The sequence below is a fragment of the Pocillopora damicornis genome, chromosome 10, assembly GCF_964200805.1.
Source record: "Pocillopora damicornis chromosome 10, jaPocDami1.2, whole genome shotgun sequence".
NCBI classification, from domain to species: domain Eukaryota; kingdom Metazoa; phylum Cnidaria; class Anthozoa; order Scleractinia; family Pocilloporidae; genus Pocillopora; species Pocillopora damicornis.
In genome coordinates this window covers 2,550,354-2,570,001 of record NC_142679.1, presented here as the reverse complement: position 1 = coordinate 2,570,001, position 19,648 = coordinate 2,550,354, and the positions used below count along the sequence as shown (strand labels likewise).

Sequence of the window (19,648 nt, the reverse complement as noted above, 5' to 3'; positions counted from 1 at the left end):
GCACTAACATCAGAAATTCAGTTCCCTCTGACCTCGATTTGCGTATCGAAATGAAACGGGAATAAAACATCATAACTAGATTTGCAATTCTAGTTCTTTTCGCTTGTTTCATGTACCCAAGTCTACTTTATGGGTCAATAACATCGTTTACAACGGAAGAAATCAATTCAGGTCATCGTGGTTCCGTTCGACAGATCCGATCGGTCGAATTTGATGCAACCGAAACAACTCGAAAGTGCAATTCGAAATAATCTCGGCGTCATCAGAAAATTGCGTCAAACTCTCCATAGACGACTTTCCAAACGACTTTATGACCCAGTATCAGCGACTAAAGCAAGGAGGTGTTGTAATTCATCGTCTACTGGCCATTTATATGTTTGGAGCACTGGCCTCAGTATGCGACGATCACTTCGTTCCCTCGCTGGAACAGATCACGAGAAAGCCTCACGTGGGCTCTGATGTTGAATTGCTGGTGTGACTTTTATGGCGGCTGGAAGCTCTGCCTCAAAGTGATTGTAAACATTTAGGTACCTCTTATGATTCGCGCGTGATTTGTTTCCGCGATCAATTGAAAGCTAAGTTAATAACATTATTCGTGCGTGATTTGGTTTACTTGATCAGGCAAAGTGAATAATATCGCTTAGAGTTAAAAGGCTGAAATTCCGAGCGTTAGCCGAAAGTCCTCCAGTTTCTTTTAAAATAATTGCAGCTCGGTTGCGTATTCCTGTCCGTCACGCGTTCTTTTCTCTAGTGTTTCCTTTCTCTCTTCGCCAAATGTCATTAGCTCTCGTTTTCTCACTGACGTTAATACAACAACTCAACGTTTTCTATTGGCTGTCGGTCTTACTGACTTCACTACAGCAACACGGTTTTTTTCAGTCCGGTTCTCGATGAAAAGTAATGAAAGTTTTGAGTTGAATCGACTTGCACTGGTGTCCGACGAACTTGATAAAGTTGCCCCCAAAAAGCTTCTTAGTAGTTTAGTTGGACAAAAATATTCACCGAAAAAGGAAATAGGTCTTTGCCAACTTCAATAATGACAGGAGATTAAGTTACGATAAAACAAAAGATTGCGTGGGCAGAAATACCGGAAGTAGACCCATACACACCCCGATCTACATTCAAATAACTCAGGAAAGTCCTGATATCTTTTTTAACGTGATAAAGTTCCCTTATCTACCCCTCCCCTAACCCAACATTAACCCTAACTTGCAATCAATTGACTGTTGTTGGGTTAGGTAGGGAGGGGTAGGTGTTACTGATATTGATCCAAACACGGAGGTGTCTACCAGTTGCTTGCGCTGTTAACGACGCGCGTGTGTGGAGCCGCCGTAGATAAAATCCCTATTCATTTTCGAGGTTCATTCGATAACCCTGTCAGAGATGGAAGAACTTTTATGTAGTGCACTCTTTGGTGCATTTCTTGGTGGGATTGTGACAATCCTGTACTTGAAGCTGTGGAAGAGTAAAGAAAGAGTAGCAGAGCGAGGAAGAAGACGACTGAGTGGATTTAATAACCCGCCTGAGAAGCAGCCTTTAGAAAATGACGAGAGAACCGCGAAGATGCCTCAAGAACACGAAGAGAGGTTTTAGATCAAATGTGAGTACAGATTTATCTCTGAAAAATTAGTTTCTAAACATTTAGGCCGCCAAGTAAATATTGAGTGATGTGGAAAGTGCACACAGGTACTTAATGATTTAGAAATGATAATTTTAGAATCAAAAAGCGTGGTTTGGCTAGTAAATTATAATTTCGTTTTGGTTATGAATTTCCTTTCACCCCGAACTCACAAAATCTGATAGTTAATTCTCCCCTCAGGCTGCTTGACATTTCCTTGTAAATTGGTTTTGAGAATTTGGTGTCAGATCAAGATAACAAGCTTTATCTAATAAGTTTAAGTATTCTCATTAACTGTTTGCTGCATAATGTTTGGATATTTTAGGGAGAAGTTACACATAGAGGTTAATTGGTTGAATCTCTGTCTAATTTTGAGACTATGACGTTACATAAAATTATATGCTTAGGGAGCAAAATAAAAGGACTTTCAAAATCTAAAAAATTCTCGCTTGTCGAAACGTTAAACGGTCATGACGTCATTTCCGCCTAAGCCCTCTAGTTTCTCTTGCATAGCACGGAGCTTTCCGACATTCGGCCGTATAATGAATTATGAATTAAGAACAGAATTTGTCATTTTATATTTTTTGCTTTATTCGACAGATACCGGGAGCGCTGAGATCAAATTTCCTGGCATTTCTACAGGCTGTTTTAATGTACGAAAATAAAGAGATAAACTGTTATATTAATTTGTGATTTAACTCGAATGTATTAGGTTACGTTGATTTCATGTGGTCGTGAGAATGAATTGTTTATATCATGACCAGTAACGTTGAACTTACATAGAACATGAAGTATCAGTCGCGAGTATATGCTTGTAAATTATTTGTTTTATTAGGAGTTTTTTTTGTATCTCATTTTTTTGGTTTGTTTTACGATTGATTTCCTTTCGTTTAAACGAATTTTGAACTTAAAGTTACAGTTCGTGTCGCTTTGAATTAATAAACAAACTAGTAGGTCTGATGTCCTTATTAGTTTTAGTCTGAACAACTTTATCTGTGGCCAAAAGACTGATCCTTGGCAATTTTGAGGAATAAATAGGAGCGGTCGTTACTTTGAAGATTTTAGCAAGATTGCCCAAAGATGTGTCACCTGAAAATGACCATAACTATTCCCTTAAGGTCAAGTTAAGATAGAACTCTACACTTGACAGGATTGTGCATTTAGTTATAACAATGCTTTTATCAAGACATGCATGTTGGAAAAACCCGTATAGGTAATGACATAATTATAAAGTACTCAATGTAATACAGAGTACAAAATGAAATGAAGATATTTTGACATTATAATATCATTAACAATAGGTCTCGCTTTCCTTGATAACCTAGGAGATGAACCTTTCCCTACCAGAAAAGCGTTCAATGAAAACAAAATTTGGCGACTATGGGAAAATTGATAAACAATTTTTGTGAATAAATGGAAAATTGAGTGCTATTAACCTACCATCGGCGACAAAAGTTGTTGACAAATTGACCTTTTCAACCTCCTATTACTTCAGCTTTATCTATTTTGCCCTTGTTACTTGATTCCATGAACCTTTGGGGAGAGGGGTGGGGGGTCTTATCATTGATTTAGAGAGTGGTTGAGAAATGACAAATAGGGAAGGTTTGCAGGGAAAGCAGGATAAAGGACGAACGGAATCCGAACTGCACAAGGAAAACCCGCAAATGACTTATTACTTTCCTGTTCACGAGAAAACAAAAGAAAATAAACTGAGAAAATCATTGGAATTAGAAAAATAATGAGAATTGTTCAATTTCCACTTTTGTGGAATGCATGAAACACACCCTAACCAAGAATTTCGCGTAATTATATTTTCATATGACACTTGTCATTCACGTCAGCTTATTTTTGCAATTTTTTTTATCAAGCGAAACTTGCGAAATTAATTAATGTGTAGTATTCGTTTCATAGAGCATAATTATTGTAGGATACATTAAATCATTGTATCCTTTACGATAATCACAGAGTTTTATTTTACGTAAAAGATTCGGCAAGTGACGTAAGTAACGAAAACGAACTTTCTCTATAACAGCTGCGTGACAAAAATTATGGTATGGTTGGAGACTGACAATCTGTACTCCCACCCTGTTAAATTTTACACCTCTTACTGGTTGAACGTTACTGCACACTAACATCGATCAGTAAACTTGTAAAATTTTCGGTTCGCTCAACACGCGATTTACGCGTTGAAATGAAGCGAGGAAATGAGGCGAGGAAATAAAGTCTTAACTCGATTTGCAATTCTAGTTCTTTTCGCTTGCTTCATGTACCCACGTCTACTTTATAAGTCAATAACATCGTTTACAACGGAAGAAATCAATTCAAATCACCGTGGTTCCGCTCGGTCGAATTTGATGCAACCAAAACAACTCGAAGAGTGCAATTAGAAACAACCTCGGCGTCATCACAAAATTGCGTCAAACCCTCCATGGATGACTTTCCAAAGGATTATATGACCCAGTATCAGCGACGGAAGCAAAGAGGTGTTGTAATTCATTTTCTTCTGGCCATTTGTATGTTTGGAGCATTGGCCTCAATATGCGACGATACTGTTCGTTCCCTCGCTGGAACAGATCACCAACAAGCTTCATATGGGCTCTGATGTTGCTGGTGCGACTTTTATGGCGGCTGAAAGCTCTGCTCCTCCGTTGTTTGCCTCGTTAATTGTTCGTGTTTGATTTGGTTTGCTTGATCAGGCAAAGTGAATGATGTTCCTCGCGCTCGGTACGTTTTCCTTGACCAGGCGAAATAAATTAACGTTTTAGGGAAGGGAAAATGGTGACGGACTCCTATGATTTTCTAATGAATTCTTCAAATATAATTCTGATCCTGACGATCTCGGTCACTTAAGCAAAATAGAACAACTACAGCGGGCTTATAAAAGACATTCAGATAGTTGCAAAGGAAACTCAAGACGAAGCCAAAGAATAGCGTGACATTTAAAGCAAGAGACAATTATTCTAATGACATGCAACAAGGGAATCCCCTCTTAATACAACAGATGGTGATGTGGTTTCCTCGAAGTAACATTTTAATCACTGCAGGGAGTTTAAAGGTTGACGCTCGAGAAGAAATTTAACATTATCAACTTACAGCAGAAAAATACAATGGCTTCAAAGTCGGTAATACATTAAGACTACGGGACGAGTTAACTTTAGAAACTCTTTACCGTGACCAATTTAGAAAAACTTGGAACACTCTTGTTCCAAGTTGTGCGCACAACTTGGAAATGGAGTGTCCCAAATGGAGCGCACAACTTGGAACTGGTGTGCTCCAAGTTATGCGCACAACTTGGAACTGGAGTGTTCCAAGTTGTGCGCGTTCTTCTCCAATGATTCCTTGGTTAATTTATTAATTAATTCCTTTATTAATTCCCTTTGTCTTCCTTTGTCTCTAAAATATCAATATAAGTACATAAAACAATGGAATGTGGTGTATTTTCGCCAAATGTCATTGGCCTCCGTTTTCTTAATGACATCAATACAGCAGCTCGACGGTTTTTATTGGCTGTCGGTCTTATTGACTTCACTACATCAACACAGTTTCTTTTCAGTCCGGTACTGGATGAATTGTAGTGAAAGTCTTGAGTTTGGTATCTGACGAACTTGATAAAATGTCCTTCAAAAAGCTTCTTATTTGTTTAGTATGCGGTGCCATAAGCGGGGTTATCGTGGCATGGCTTCTCCTCAAATTTTTGGAGAGTGAAGGATCTCAGCTAAGAGGAGGACATAAGGAGATGAAAGAAGCGAAAGACGAACAGGATGATCGTAATAACCCCGCGGCTAAGCTGCCTGAAGAAAATGATGATAGGCTCGAGAAGAGAGCTCAAGAACATGAAGAAAGGCTCTAATAAGGTGGGCTTTTATTGTATTATTTTATTTCCAATGTCAAACCTATAGACGGAAACGTGAACATTTCGCGCTGTATGGCCTGTCAAAAGTTAACTTTTTGGTGTTTTGTTTCTGCTCTAGGCTCAATTAAATATCATATCATATATGGCCTTACACCTGACCAGGCGTAATTTTTTCCTTGTTGACAGCATTTCATGAAATTGTAAAAATATCCAAGATGTTACAGTGGTCAAAGGGTCAGACCATTTCCGGTCATTTGGATTCCCATGTTTTTTTATTGTTTATGTTCGTTGAAGATCGGTGAGATTATATATGCGGTGGCTTCAGTGCAAACAGTCTGCAATAAGCGCTCGCTTATTGGTCTGTCGCGCGAGAAGCACGTGTGCCGATAAGCATATTTGTGTAAAGGTCATTTTTTGGCATTCTCGTGGTCTCTAAATAAAGAAAGAACAAAAACCCGCATACGGTCTTCTTGTATCCGATTCGGTCGTTTCATTGCCATATGTGAAGACTGGCGTATTTTTCGTACTAGATTTGCTATGGTTATTTGTGCGGTTTGAGTCCTCATACGTCAAATATTAAACGAGAGAAACCTTAAATAATTGTGTGACTCTTATTTCATCATGATCAAGCTCCCCTTCCCTACACCTGGCCGGAGGCTTTATGTCGAGACAGCACAACAAGCTATTCCTTGAAAGAGCAGCACTTACTCGGATTAAATCAAATTAACTTTGTAATGGGGTGTCATTTGATGGAGGGAAACTGTCAAAGCTACAGCCCTCTGTTGCCATTTCACGGCTACATATTATTTTTATATCTGTCATCGTTGTCCAGAATGTAAGGAGCAGAAATCTTTCCAATAACATTTGAAGTCTCTGATCTGACTGTTCTCGATACGACCTCTTCTGTTGCGCTTTTTTTTTTTTTGTCAAGAACTTTATCGTAATCTTTTAGCGCACTTGGTTGTCTCAAGAAAACAACGGATTTGGCGTTTTCGGTTTGAGTGCGTTGTTACGTACCAAAACAACTTAATATGCGAGGTAAAAGCATTCAAAGCCAATCCTGAGGATTTCAAACGTCAGTTATTTGTATTCTATCATGTAAATAAAAGGAAACAAATAGGTATCATGCTAAATATTACCCCGGTCCCTTCTATGTCTTCTATGATAACAAAACACGGAAATTAGCATGTGCTAATTGATAAGCTTCAAGAGTGTTGGCGTGAGTGACATGAGAAGGCCGCTATTTTAAGAACAAAATAAAATCCTATCGTTCAGCCCCTTTGAAGTGGTGCCAGATGTGTTGGGGCGAAGGCTGGTGTAGTAGAAATACCAAAGTCTGTTGAAATCAACGAATCAAGTTACCTGACGTCATGAACGAGTATCTAGAGGGGTTTGTTTGACGAGGCTCTTTTGTTTGAAAGTAGCAGTAGATAAAATATTCATTTTCGAGGTTCATTCGATAACCCTGCCAGAGATGGAAAAATTTTTATGTGGTACACTCTTTGGTGCATTTCTTGGTGGGATCGTAACAATCCTGTACTTAAAGCTGTGGAAGAGTAAAGAAAGAGTAGCAGAGCGAGGAAGAAGACGACCGAGTGGATTTAATAACCCGCCTGAGAAGCAGCCCGTAGAAAATGACGAGAGACCCGCGAAGATGCCTCAAGAACACGAAGAGAGGTTTTAGATAAATTGTGAGTACAAATTTATCTCTGAAAAATTAGTTTCTAGACATCTAGGTCGCCAAGTAAATATTGAGTGATGTGGAAAGTGCACACAGGTACTTAATGATTTAGAAATGATAATTTTAGAATCAAAAAGCGTGATTTGGCTTGGAAAATTATAATTTCGTTTTGGTTATGAATATCCTTTTACCCCTAACTCGCAAAATCTGATTGTTAATTCTCCCCTCAGGCTGCTAGACATTTCCTTGTAAATTAGTTTTGAGAATTTGGTGTCAGATCAAGATAACAAACTTTATCTAATAAGTTTAAGTATTCTCATTAACTGTTTGCTGCATAATATTTGGATATTTTGGGGAGAAGTTACACATAGAGGTTAATTGGTTGAATTTCTGTCTAATTTGGAGACTATGACGTTACATAAAATTATATGCTTGGATGACAAAACCAGGAAACCTTCAAAATCTAAAATTCTCGCTTGTCGAAACGTTAAACGGTCATGACGTCATTTCCGTCTAAGCCCTCTAGTTTCTCTTGCATAGCACGGAGCTTTCCGACATTCGGCCGTATAATGAATTATGAATTAAGAACAGAATTTGTCATTTTATATTTTTTGCTTTATTCGACAGACTCCGAGAGCGCTGAGATCAAATTTACTGGCATTTCTACAGGCTGTATTAATGTACGAAAATAAAGAGATAAACTGTTATATTAATTAGTGATTTAACTCGAATGTATTAGGTTACGTTGATTTCTTGTGGTCGTGAGAATGAATTGTTTATATCATAACCAGTAACGTTTAACTTACATAGAACATGAAGTATCAGTCGCGAGTATATGCTTGTAAATTATTTGTTTTATTATGAGTTTTTTTTTGTATCTCATTTTTTTTGGTTTGATTCACAATTGATTTCCTTTCGTTTAAACGAATTTTGAACTTAAAGTTACAGTTCGTGTCGCTTTGAATTAATAAACAAACTTGTAGGTCTGATGTCTTTATTAGTTTTAGTCTGAACAACTTTATCTACGGCCAAAAGACTGATCCTTGGCAATTTTGAGGAATAAAAAGGAGCGGTCGTTACTTTGAAGATTTTAGCAAGATTGCCCAAAGATGCGTCACCTGAAAATGACCATAACTATTCCCTTAACGATTGAGAACGAACGGTAAACAAAAGATTGCGTGACTTCTAAATTGACATTTCCTTATGCAAATTATTTTGTGAAAAGTTTCGGGGATTCCCCAGTCCGTAAATGACGTCATGTCTCACTTGTGCGGTACAGAATCGAAGGAGGAAATTTGAACCAAAGATGGTGAGCTGAACCGTTAGTAGAGGGGGGCTTTGGGGCCTATTAGAAACCGCACAACCGTAGAAAAAATCATCCAAAACCGAAAAACCGCAAAAAAAATTCGACCAAAACCGAAAACCGCATGCAAAACTGTCAAAACCGATACATTTTCACATCCCAGTTATTAAAACCCTGATCGATCCGATACAGTGGTGACAAGTGAAACATACAGAGTAAACTACACTAATTTCATTACAGGATTTATAAAGGCCATGGACTTGCAATTGGCATTCGTATCTTCTAGTATCTGCTTAAATTAACAGTTGCTCTCCCCAGGACCTATAGCGTGGTCTCTGCGGACCCAGCAGCTGGTAATGGAGCCTAGTCTAAAGGAATTCGCACAAAAGTCCCCTATAGGATTGCAGTTTTGCAGTCGCAAAAAGCTATAGCTCTGGAAAGTTTCATCGAAAATCCTTAATCTAACATTTCCATTTACGAACCAAGAGCTGAAATTTGGAGATTCAATTGGAATGTTGAATCAACTTGGTCACCAACTTCGAGGTGGCGTTGATAAAAAAAAACCCACCTTACGTGTAGCCATACCCTCCCCTCCCCCACCTTGCCGAAAATCCCAATGTGCCCCCCCCCTCAGTAGGTTCCTTTGGATAAACGGCAAAGGTCGTCTTTAATGACATCCTGTTGCTTGCGTGGACGTACGTTTCCTGTAGTAATTTTTCACGGCTGAGCTATTTTGGAGGATGCTTGACAGCAGGTATCAAGAAATTTCGATTTCAACAAAGATCGTCGTTTCTGAACGAAAAAATTCTCTTTGATACTTCAGCGTTAAGTGTGGGATTAGCCCTTAATCCTCTTACCTACCAACCGCGCTCGACTTATAAATATCCTAATGTGATTATGCAACAGTTCAGTTGACCTCAGGCCCTGCTCTTGTGAGCTCCTCTGCTCATTAAATATATAGCTTTAAACATATACTTGGACTCCACTCTTTCTTTCGCCTCCGATAATCGCACATGGTGTCAGAAGTGGGATCCTACAGCAGGAACAAGAAGTAGCGGAAAAGAAAGTTGTTTCCGACCTCATTTCACATCGCGTGAATGAATTCAAACGCTCAAGATCCAAACGAAGAAATATTCGAGGAATCAAGCACGCCAGTCACGTCACCACCCACAGACCCAGTGAAACCGAGTTCTTCAACGGCTTCACTACAGACGGATAACCCACAAAGTGGAAGCGTAAAAATGGCCGCAGCAAATTTCAATATTCCTCCTCCGGCTAAGTTTGATCCCAAAACAGACGATTGGGACCACTGGATAAAGCGCTACGAGTTATTTGAAGCAGCTACGGAACGTGATGAGCTGTCAGATAAAGTGCGCATCAATACGCTTATTTACGTAATGGGAAATAATGCCGCCGACATCTATGATAGTTTCAAACTGTCAGGTGAAGATATCCAGTACGCGAATGTCAAACAAAAATTCAAAGATCATTTTAAAGGAAAAGTTGCTTTAGTCTTCGAGAGAACACAGTTCGTAAGACGCTTTCAGCAAGACAAAGAATCTGTCCTCACCTTAATTGAAGATCTTCAGAGAAGAGCCGACCTCTGCTCTTTTGGGGACCTTCGTGACCAAATGGTGCACACTCAAATAATTGCTGGTTTGCGTGATTCTCATCTCAGGCGTCGATTGATGGCAAATGACAACTTAACTCTGGATCAGGTAATTAAAGAAGTTAAATCCGCCGAAATCACGAAACATCATGATCAAATTCTTCAAAACCCCTCAAGTGCCGCTGACATATCGGCAATACATGACAGGAAAGTTCCAGAAAACAAACGTCGAAGTCCAAAACCCAAGCATTATGGAGTTTCTTCGAAAGCAAAGAAAACATCGTGTTACAGATGTGGAGCTCAGCCAGGTCACCCTCCTCAGCGTTGCCCAGCCAAAGATGCTACCTGCAATGCATGCAACAAAAAGGGTCATTATTCCAAGGTCTGCAAATCCTCAAAACAAGTCCATAGAGTTAATGATGATTCGGAAGAAGATGATATCTCTGTAATGACCGTCAACGAAGTCGTCAACACAATCGAAACATCGGAGAAATGGCGTACAAATCTATCGATAGGAAACTCCGAAGTAAATTTCAAGATTGATACCGGCGCAGATGTCACAGTTATTCCTGAAGAAGTCTTTCGCCAATGCAACTTAGGAAAACTACATTACACCTCCAAAAGACTCTTTGGAGCGGATCACAAGGGTCTCTGTGTAATAGGGACAATTCGTGACACTTTATCCCTGGGAGAAAAGTGCGTGACCGAAGATATTTACGTTGTTAAAGGCCTAAAAGAGCCTCTTCTGGGGCAGCCAGCGATTCAAAAGCTAAATCTATTGGCTCGAATCAATGAAATCCAAAGTCAAAGCTACGAAGAAAGTATTAAAGCGAAATATCCTCAACTGTTCCATGGACTGGGAGAACTTGAGGGAGAATATGAAATCAAGTTGAAGTCAGACGCTCAACCGTTTGCCATCATGACCCCACGACGTGTTCCATTACCAATGAAAAGCAAAGTAAAAGAAGAGCTTGCCCGAATGGAGAAGTTGGGAGTAATCAGAAAGGTTGACAAGCCTACAAATTGGTGCGCTGGAATGGTGACAGTACCTAAACCAAACGGGAAAATCCGAATATGTGTGGATCTGACAAAGCTCAATGAAAACGTTTGCCGTGAAACGTATCCACTTCCAAAGATTGAAGCCTTGCTAGGTGAAATTGGAGAGTCCACAGTGTTCACAAAAATTGACGCAAATTCCGGTTTTTGGCAGGAGAAGCTAGCAGAAAACTCTCAACTCCTGACCACATTTCTGACTCCCTTTGGCAGATATTGTTTTCAGCGACTCCCCTTCGGTTTGAAATCAGCACCAGAACGATTCCAAAAGAGAATGCTAAACGAGCTGGAAGGTTTAGAAGGAGTCATATGCATTATGGATGACATCCTCGTGCATAGAAAGACGCAAAAACAACATGATGAACGACTTGACGCAGTTTTAACAAGATTGATCAGAGCAAGAATCACCTTGAACCCAGAGAAGTGCGAATTTTCAAGGAAACAATTGAAGTTCGCGGGCCATAGTCTCAGCGCTCAAGGAATAGGCCCCGATCCAGACAAGACTGCAGCTATTGAAAAGATGGAGAAACCGCAAAATGTTGCAGAACTACGGAGATTCCTGGGAATGATCAACCACCAACAAAAGTTCATCGAAAATCTGTCGGAGAAGACTATGCCTCTTCGCGATCTTCTTTCAAGCAAGAACGAATGGCACTGGAGTCAAGCTCAAGAAGAATCTTTCACTCGCTTGAAGAAAGAAATGACTCAAGCGCCAGTTCTCGCTCATTACTGCTCCAATAAAGAAACTATTATATCTGCAGACGCGTCGTCGTATGGATTAGGAGCAGTCCTCTTACAAGTCCAAGAAGATGACTCAAAGAAGCCAATCGCCTACGCTTCGCGCTCTATGACGTCTACTGAACAAAGATACGCTCAGATAGAGAAAGAAGCACTCGCAACTACTTGGGCTTGTGAAAAGTTTGCCGACTTTGTCCTCGGTAAAGAGTTCCTTATCGAAACGGATCACAAACCGTTGGTGCCGTTACTAGGATCAAAATGTCTCCAGGACATGCCACCACGTATTCAAAGGTTCCGGATGCGACTTATGCGCTACTCGTACCAAATAGTCCATGTACCCGGAAAAGACCTCACCACAGCTGATACCTTATCAAGAGCACCACTTCACCGAAGTCTCACGAAAGACGAGAAGAAACTTAACGAAGATTTAAACCTCTATGTCTCACACATAGTAGAATGCCTGCCAACTACAGAGCGCCGCTTGCAAGAAATACGCCTTCATCAGGACGAAGACGAAGTCTGTTCAAAGCTTAAGCTGTTATGCAGTGAAGGCTGGCCAGAGAAACATCACTTGAATTGTTCACTCCAACCGTACTGGCAGTACAGGGCAGAAATCACAGTTCAGCAGGGAATCCTAATGAAAGACGACAGAGTCATAATTCCCTCAGTGTTAAGACTCGATGTATTAGACAAGATACACACAGGTCATCAAGGCATCCAGAAATGCCGTGAAAGAGCGAAAAGTGGTGTCTGGTGGCCGAATCTCAGCAAGCAGATAGAAGATCTTGTCAGGGAATGCCCTACTTGTATCAAGACGAAAACTAATCGTGCAGAGCCCATGATTCCTACACAGTTACCTGAGCGTCCATTCCAAAAAGTAGGAACCGATCTATTCGAATGGAAAGGACAGGAATTTGTCCTCGTGGTAGATTACTTCTCGCGGTATTGCGAGATTGGCGTACTTCGAAAAGCCACCTCTCAAGAAGTAATCAATCACCTAAAAGCGATTTTCGCGCGCCATGGAATTCCAGAAACCGTGATCTCCGATAACGGACCGCAGTATTCCTCAGCGGAATTCGCCAAATTTGCAGAAAAATGGGGATTCACACACATTACAAGCAGTCCAAAATACCCACAAAGCAACGGAGAAGCTGAACGCATGGTGCAAACAACTAAAAACCTCCTTACCAAATCTGACGATCCGTATGAAGCACTACTCGCTTACAGAGCTACTCCACTGGAAAACGGATTCAGCCCAGCCGAACTATGCATGGGACGGCGACTACGCACCACCCTTCCAACTACTCCGTCTAAACTAACACCGCAATGGCCAGAGTTAACGACATTGCGTGAAAAGGAAGCCAAGATTAAGACCGAGCAAATGAAAGAGTACAACCGACGACATGCAGTTAAAGAGCTCAGTAATCTGTCGCCAGGCGATCGTGTTTACATCCCTGATCGCAAAGAGAACGCGGTAGTAGTATCCAAAACACCACAGCCACGTTCCTACTACCTCGACACTGACAGCAACGCAACTGTTAGAAGAAACAGACGTCAACTCAATCCAAATCCTAAAGAAGCAAAGTACACAACGGAAAGCCCTCCACCTGATCCTCCCGAAACTTCCAAGGATCAGCCACCTATTCCGGCAGAGAAGAACGAAGCTTTTATGTCTGCCCAAAAGTCTTCCATTCCAGTTCCCGTTCCTGGAACCGCTACTCGTTCCGGAAGAAAGGTCAACCCGCCCAAGAGATTAGGTTTTGATTAGGACTGAATGAACATTTGCTATTAGTTTCATGATCAAATTACTTAATAGACTCGCTTTCCATTATTAGAAGACTTTGCACAGAGACATTCTTACAGTATCGAAATGTCTAGAAAGGGGGATGTGGGATTAGCCCTTAATCCTCTTACCTACCAACCGCGCTCGACTTATAAATATCCTAATGTGATTATGCAACAGTTCAGTTGACCTCAGGCCCTGCTCTTGTGAGCTCCTCTGCTCATTAAATATATAGCTTTAAACATATACTTGGACTCCACTCTTTCTTTCGCCTCCGATAATCGCACATTAAGTTTCCGAGCATTGACCTACAGATTGGGTTCGACAAGTACTTTGCGCTCAGTGATACAACTCCAAGCGACAAGGAGCCGAGCATAAGGCATTCCCCAGTTTTAGGTAAGTAGATGATGCAACTAACGCAATGTTTCTCTTTGACATCACGGCAGCTATACTGTATAACGTAAAAAATAAGCTTTGGTGGCCATATCAGTATTCTCGGAATTTGGTCTATTTTCTTTTGTAAACGCACGCGTGCAGATGAAAGGTAAAACTTATAAGTTACGTGAAGTTGCTCTCTAAAATGATTGTAGCTTCCGTTGAGGAAAGATGGGAAACCATCATTTATCAGGCTACCCATGCAGTATAAAAAGTGTCGCACGCGAAAGTAACCGAGGATATTCGACTCCTTAGTGGAAAACTGTAATATAAGAAATTTTCAATGGTTATACCGTTATTATGTTTTACAAAATGGACGGATCTAAGGCCCAGAAAAATTATGAAAACTTTGAGCAACAGAAATTAACGATCTCATTACTAAACACCATCAGTATTCGACCAAAAACACAAAGAAAGAAATTGCAAAGACAGGAAACCGAACACACTAGTGTCAAGAGTTTTTAATGACTTGTGGGCTGCAATGTCAGCCTCCATCAATTCTCGAGTAAAGTGTCGACACAATTCTCCTTATTTTAATTAAGAGAATTGCTAATTTATCATTTTATGAACCTCATCGTAGCTGTCCAGTCACCATAATTCAAACTTCTCAGTTCAACATGATTTAGATCATAGGATCATAGCTTTTCAAAGTAAGATTAGGGAAGGTTTATATCATATTTGCTCTGTTTGTAACAGAGTACTATACAGAAAAACTGTGATCCATGCAGTTAAAAAAAACAAATGTACAACACTCAGCGAGAATTATGACTGAGTTGTATACCCATGATTCCTTTCCGTCTTGGAATGACTTCTCACCTATCGCCTGGTGACAACCTTTTTTGAAATAGGTGTATGCCCTTGGCCAGACTTGAGTTCACTATTTCAGTATACTAGTCCAACACCCGTAGTATCACTACCCTTGATCTCAAGGATCCAGTTCCATCCATGTATCCCAGTTACCCTGGTCACTGGGTCTAGTTGAATAATAATTGTTAACCAAATAAAATGAAATGACATACATTGAAATACGACATTGAAATTATCATTTTTTTTCCTTTTGTTGTTTTTTTTCATTACCTTTTTTTCCTCAGTGAATTCCTTCGTTTGTATCTTCTGGTTCATGGTCTTCCTTGTGGAGGAGGCACAGTTTTTCCGGCCATGGTCCTCGATAATATCTAACGGGCGTAATCTAAGTTTCATGGTACCGTTGTCTTCATAGCAAATTCGGATAACTGTTGGTCTAGGGCTATCGTCTGTTCGTTTTGGGTTATCTCACTACTTTGACTTTTGTAACGCTACATTCTTGATAAATAACTTTCATCAAAAGGTTGTTAGATCCATTCGCGACCTGTACTTTGTAGAGGATCGAAGCCAAAAGACTCCGCCGTAAATGTGGTTCATTCTGGGTTGTTATTCTCTGTCGCGCCGCGCGTAAAACTGAACATATTATAATCAAAGACCTCATTCAGTGTCCTGCTACTCATGGCGCTGTTCAAAGTGTTCGACAGACAATAATCAGAGAGGTGGAATTTTATTACTCTTAAATTAGGTGTCCCTTTCCTTTCGTAACCTGTTGCGTTCTTTGTGGAAATTACGGTTTCGAATCCATTCGAGTTAGAGCAATTCATCCATTCTGAGTCAAACCAAACAAGATAATAACGAATAACAAGTTGTTATGCTCCATTGGTGGTCAAGTGAAACACTAATTTGATTATCAACTATCAGTGGATAAAGGGAAATTAACCTTGAAATACAACGGACCGAAACGACCTGACTAAACATGGCGATAATGTGGGAACATGCAAAAGGATTTCGAATGACTACCACGTCCTTATAGTCAGCTGAGAGGCATCCGGTGTTTGATTTGAATAATGTGGAAACATGTAAATGACTGTTATTCATTTATTAGGAGCGTGGAACAAAGAAAAAATATGACCCTCCTGCAAAGGTTTCGAACCTAAAAACCCTCAAACATCCAAGCACAACATACATGTTTGAGATCTTTATTCTGAACTGGTCTTCACGTATCGTAAAATTGTGGATAAATATCCGCCTTATACGCAGTAACTTCCTTCTGACGTAAGGCAGTATCAAACCTGATACCACAGCAGATCGTCTCGAACCCGATGATAAATACTAGAATAACAGCGCTATGCATGATTAACGAAACTGGAACTGAAAGATAATTTGGAAGAATATTTCGGTTTCCAAATTTATACTAATGTCAATATTACAGTCACCTATCGCAGTACAAGGATTTTAAACCTCCTTTTTGAGCATATCTCAAATGTCTAGCGTAACAATCATAGCTGAGGCTTTTGGCCATATAGTGTACAGTTTTACACGAGGTGTAACAGAGTATTACAACCCAGAGGAACCTGAGATAACGGCGCGGGTTTTTGATCCTTTACTGAACAATGGACGCGAGTGGTTTCACCATCCTGTCGACGAGGTCATTTATCAACAATGCAGCTACAGAAAGGCCACGGCTCAGGACTATCTACCTTCCAGCGATGTCCGTGCGAGGCTTATCGACGCCTCTTCCGTAGAGCACCCAGAAGTACCAGACAGTCAAATAGAGGGAGGTGAAGCAATGGCTTGGAAGCGACTCAGACCATCCGTTCTCCTCTCAGGTTGTCAATCAATGTACATTGGCTCTCTGATTTCATTTTTAACGGCTACCTTTGTAGGTTCAGCGTTCATACTGACATCGTACATATGTTACGAGACTGTAAACAACTGCCAATTCTACCCAAAGGAGTCTATTCCAATAAGAATACAGTGGATGAGATCGATCTCGGATATCATTGCCTGTGCCTTCCTTTACATTTGGTTCTTGGTGTATTTGCTATTTCTTTTCCGTCCGTATCAGTTAAAAGGAGTGAAAAGAAAACTATTTTTAGTCTGTTGTGTGACGTACTGCTTGGATTCACTTTATCGCTTGGGTCTTCAAGTCCTAAATATATCCCATTCTAATCTATCCTCAGTGCAGAAGATTCCTATAAATATTTTGTTCGTCACGAACGATTGCGTCCAGGCATATTTTTTGACTAAACATTTCCGCCCTACAACGAAGAAAGGACAGCTGATTTTGTTCCTTCAACTGATAGTACCTGCTTATTTTTTTTTGTTTCTAGCAATTCCAGTGGCATCGTTGATTTATCCAGCTTACAATAAACAAGACAATGACGGGAAATTACTAATTGCTCTATTTGCTCCTCTCATTGGAGTCGTTCTCAAAGTCATCTCACGAATTTTTGTTCAGCGGTTATGCAATATTACCCATCCGGGATATTCGTATGTCTTACTAGCGCCGTTGTATTGCGCTTCGGCGGTTATGTTCCGCATTTTACAGGCGGAACTAGATAGCTTAAAGTCCATCGCTATTATTGGGATTATTCACGGCGCTGCAGAGGTCATAGAACGAAGTACCATGGTTGCAATTGATCATCTTTGCCATGCGATCCTGAAAAGGGGATCAACTCCTTGGGGAGGTTTTCGCACTCCTCGCCGTGAGAGACTAATGGCTGATATCGCCATCATAAGCATGTTGTATGAATCAATTGCTATAGTGTCTGTAAACGGTGTTTTATACTTGTATCAAATGATATACTTACAAAACGAAACCTTTGTAAATTTACTCAAGTATTTTGCCATTTTCACTTCTGTTCCACTGTTTCTTTATCACCCTGTCGATTATGATCGCTACGCGCTATCAGAATATGCCTATCATGGCCAATGGCGAAGACGATGGAAAAGACATATAGTTCTGGCAATTATTACATCAGTATCTATAGCAAATTGGACCAGTACAAACCTTTTAGCGATTGTCCATCAGCGCTTTGCTGAAGATTCGTCAAATAAGACTTGTAAAATGTCGTTTAGTTAAATTGGTATATGATTATCACCTTTGCTTCCTCAAAATAGGATACTTTGTAGATGCATTTTTGTTTTGTTTTTCGTCAGTTTTCTATTCTCGACTGCATACTTCTAGGACAGGTAGTGAAATAAGCTTCATTTGTGAAATATATATATAACGAAAGCGGGCGAATAAAATCTTGAGTTGATGCCGCACTCTCCCCATGCGAAATCTTCTTGAAATTACATTCTCCCCATGGAAAAGGTTTCGTGTTTAGAACCTCTGTCATTTGGTTTTAAACGAATCGAAACTCCTTAAAATTATACATAAGCATACTTCTGATGGTGTTGTCTTGCTGATATCAAACAATACTAACAACCCTGTATTGCTGATCACACAACAAACATTGCATGTGAAATGAAAACCAAAGAGTAAAATGAAAAGTAAAGAAATGTTTTATTCCTCAAAAAAGGAATAAAGCTTAAAAAATTACTGAAAGTTACAGCCTTGATGATGAAAAGAAAAATTGTTTTTTGCGAGCTTTTACAACACGTAAATCAAATAAAACACAGCCTAACCAAGAATTTCGCGTAATTTTATTTTCATATGACACTTGTCATTCACGTCAGCTTATTTTTGCAATTTTTTTTTATTTGGTTTGCTTGATCAGGCAAAGTGAATGATATTCCTCACGCTCGGTACATTTTCCTTGACCAGGCGAAATAAATTAACGTTTTAGGGAAAGGAAAATGGTGACGGACTCCTATGATTTTTTGATGAATTCTTCAAATATAATTCTGATCCTGACGATCTCGGTCACTTTACCAAAATAGAACATCTAAAGCGGGCATGTAAAAGACATTTACATAGTTGTAAAGGAAACTCAAGACAAAGCCAAGAATAGCGTGACATTTAAAACAATAGACAATTATTCAAACGACATCCAACGGGGGAATCCCCTCTTGATACAACAGATGGCGATGTGGTTTCCTGGAAGTAACATTTTAATCACTGCAGAGAGTTTAAAGGTTGACACCCAAGGAGAAATTTAGGATCTCGAATAACCGTAACGACGCCATTTTCGTCTTGACATTTCGCTAAGTAAGCACAACTTTGCACATTCTGCAGCAGAGAGTGAAATACTTGCCAGAACCTTATTGTAATTTTTTATTGATTGATTTACAATTGACTTCCCTTTGTTTAAACGCATTTTGAACTAAAAGCTACAGTTCGTGTCAATATAATTAACAGACTTGTTTGACTTGTATTAATCTTGGTCTAAGCAACTCTACTCGTAGTCAAAAGACCGATCCGCACTAATTTTGAGGAATGAAGCGAGATACAACGGCTGAGGCTTTTGCCAATATCTTCATGTCAAAAATAGAAAAAAGGTTTTATCGCCAAGAGCAAAACTAAACCGTTACTTTGGAAGAGCATACTTACGACGCATATAAACGGACAGGCGTAACCGATCACATAAGGAGAGAGAATATTATTCTCAAAGGAAAAGGATGAAGACAACAACAAAATAACTCATGATCATGGAACGAGAATCAAATCAATATCTGAGTTAAGACCTGTATGCTCTAGAATTGCAGCATAGCTCTAACATTATCAATTTACAGCAGAAAAATACAATGGCTTCAAAGTTGGTACTACATTAAGAATATAAGCCGAGTTAGCTTTAGAAACTCTTTACCGTGACCTTGGAACTGG

General features: G+C 39.8%; 1 long non-coding RNA gene and 1 pseudogene across 2 annotated transcripts; both read left to right on the top strand.

Annotated features, from left to right (window-relative positions):
• The first annotated feature begins 1,349 nt into the window (after nt 1-1,349).
• LOC149038452 (uncharacterized) lies at nt 1,350-2,304 on the top strand. Its single transcript, XR_016180632.1, has 2 exons — nt 1,350-1,600; nt 2,219-2,304. It is a non-coding gene; the product is annotated as an uncharacterized LOC149038452 (long non-coding RNA).
• Nucleotides 2,305-16,246: 13,942 nt separating this feature from the next.
• Nucleotides 16,247-17,962, top strand: LOC149038451 (uncharacterized; annotated as a pseudogene). The gene has a single exon (XR_016180631.1). The product of XR_016180631.1 is annotated as an uncharacterized LOC149038451 (transcript).
• The last annotated feature ends 1,686 nt before the right edge of the window (nt 17,963-19,648 follow it).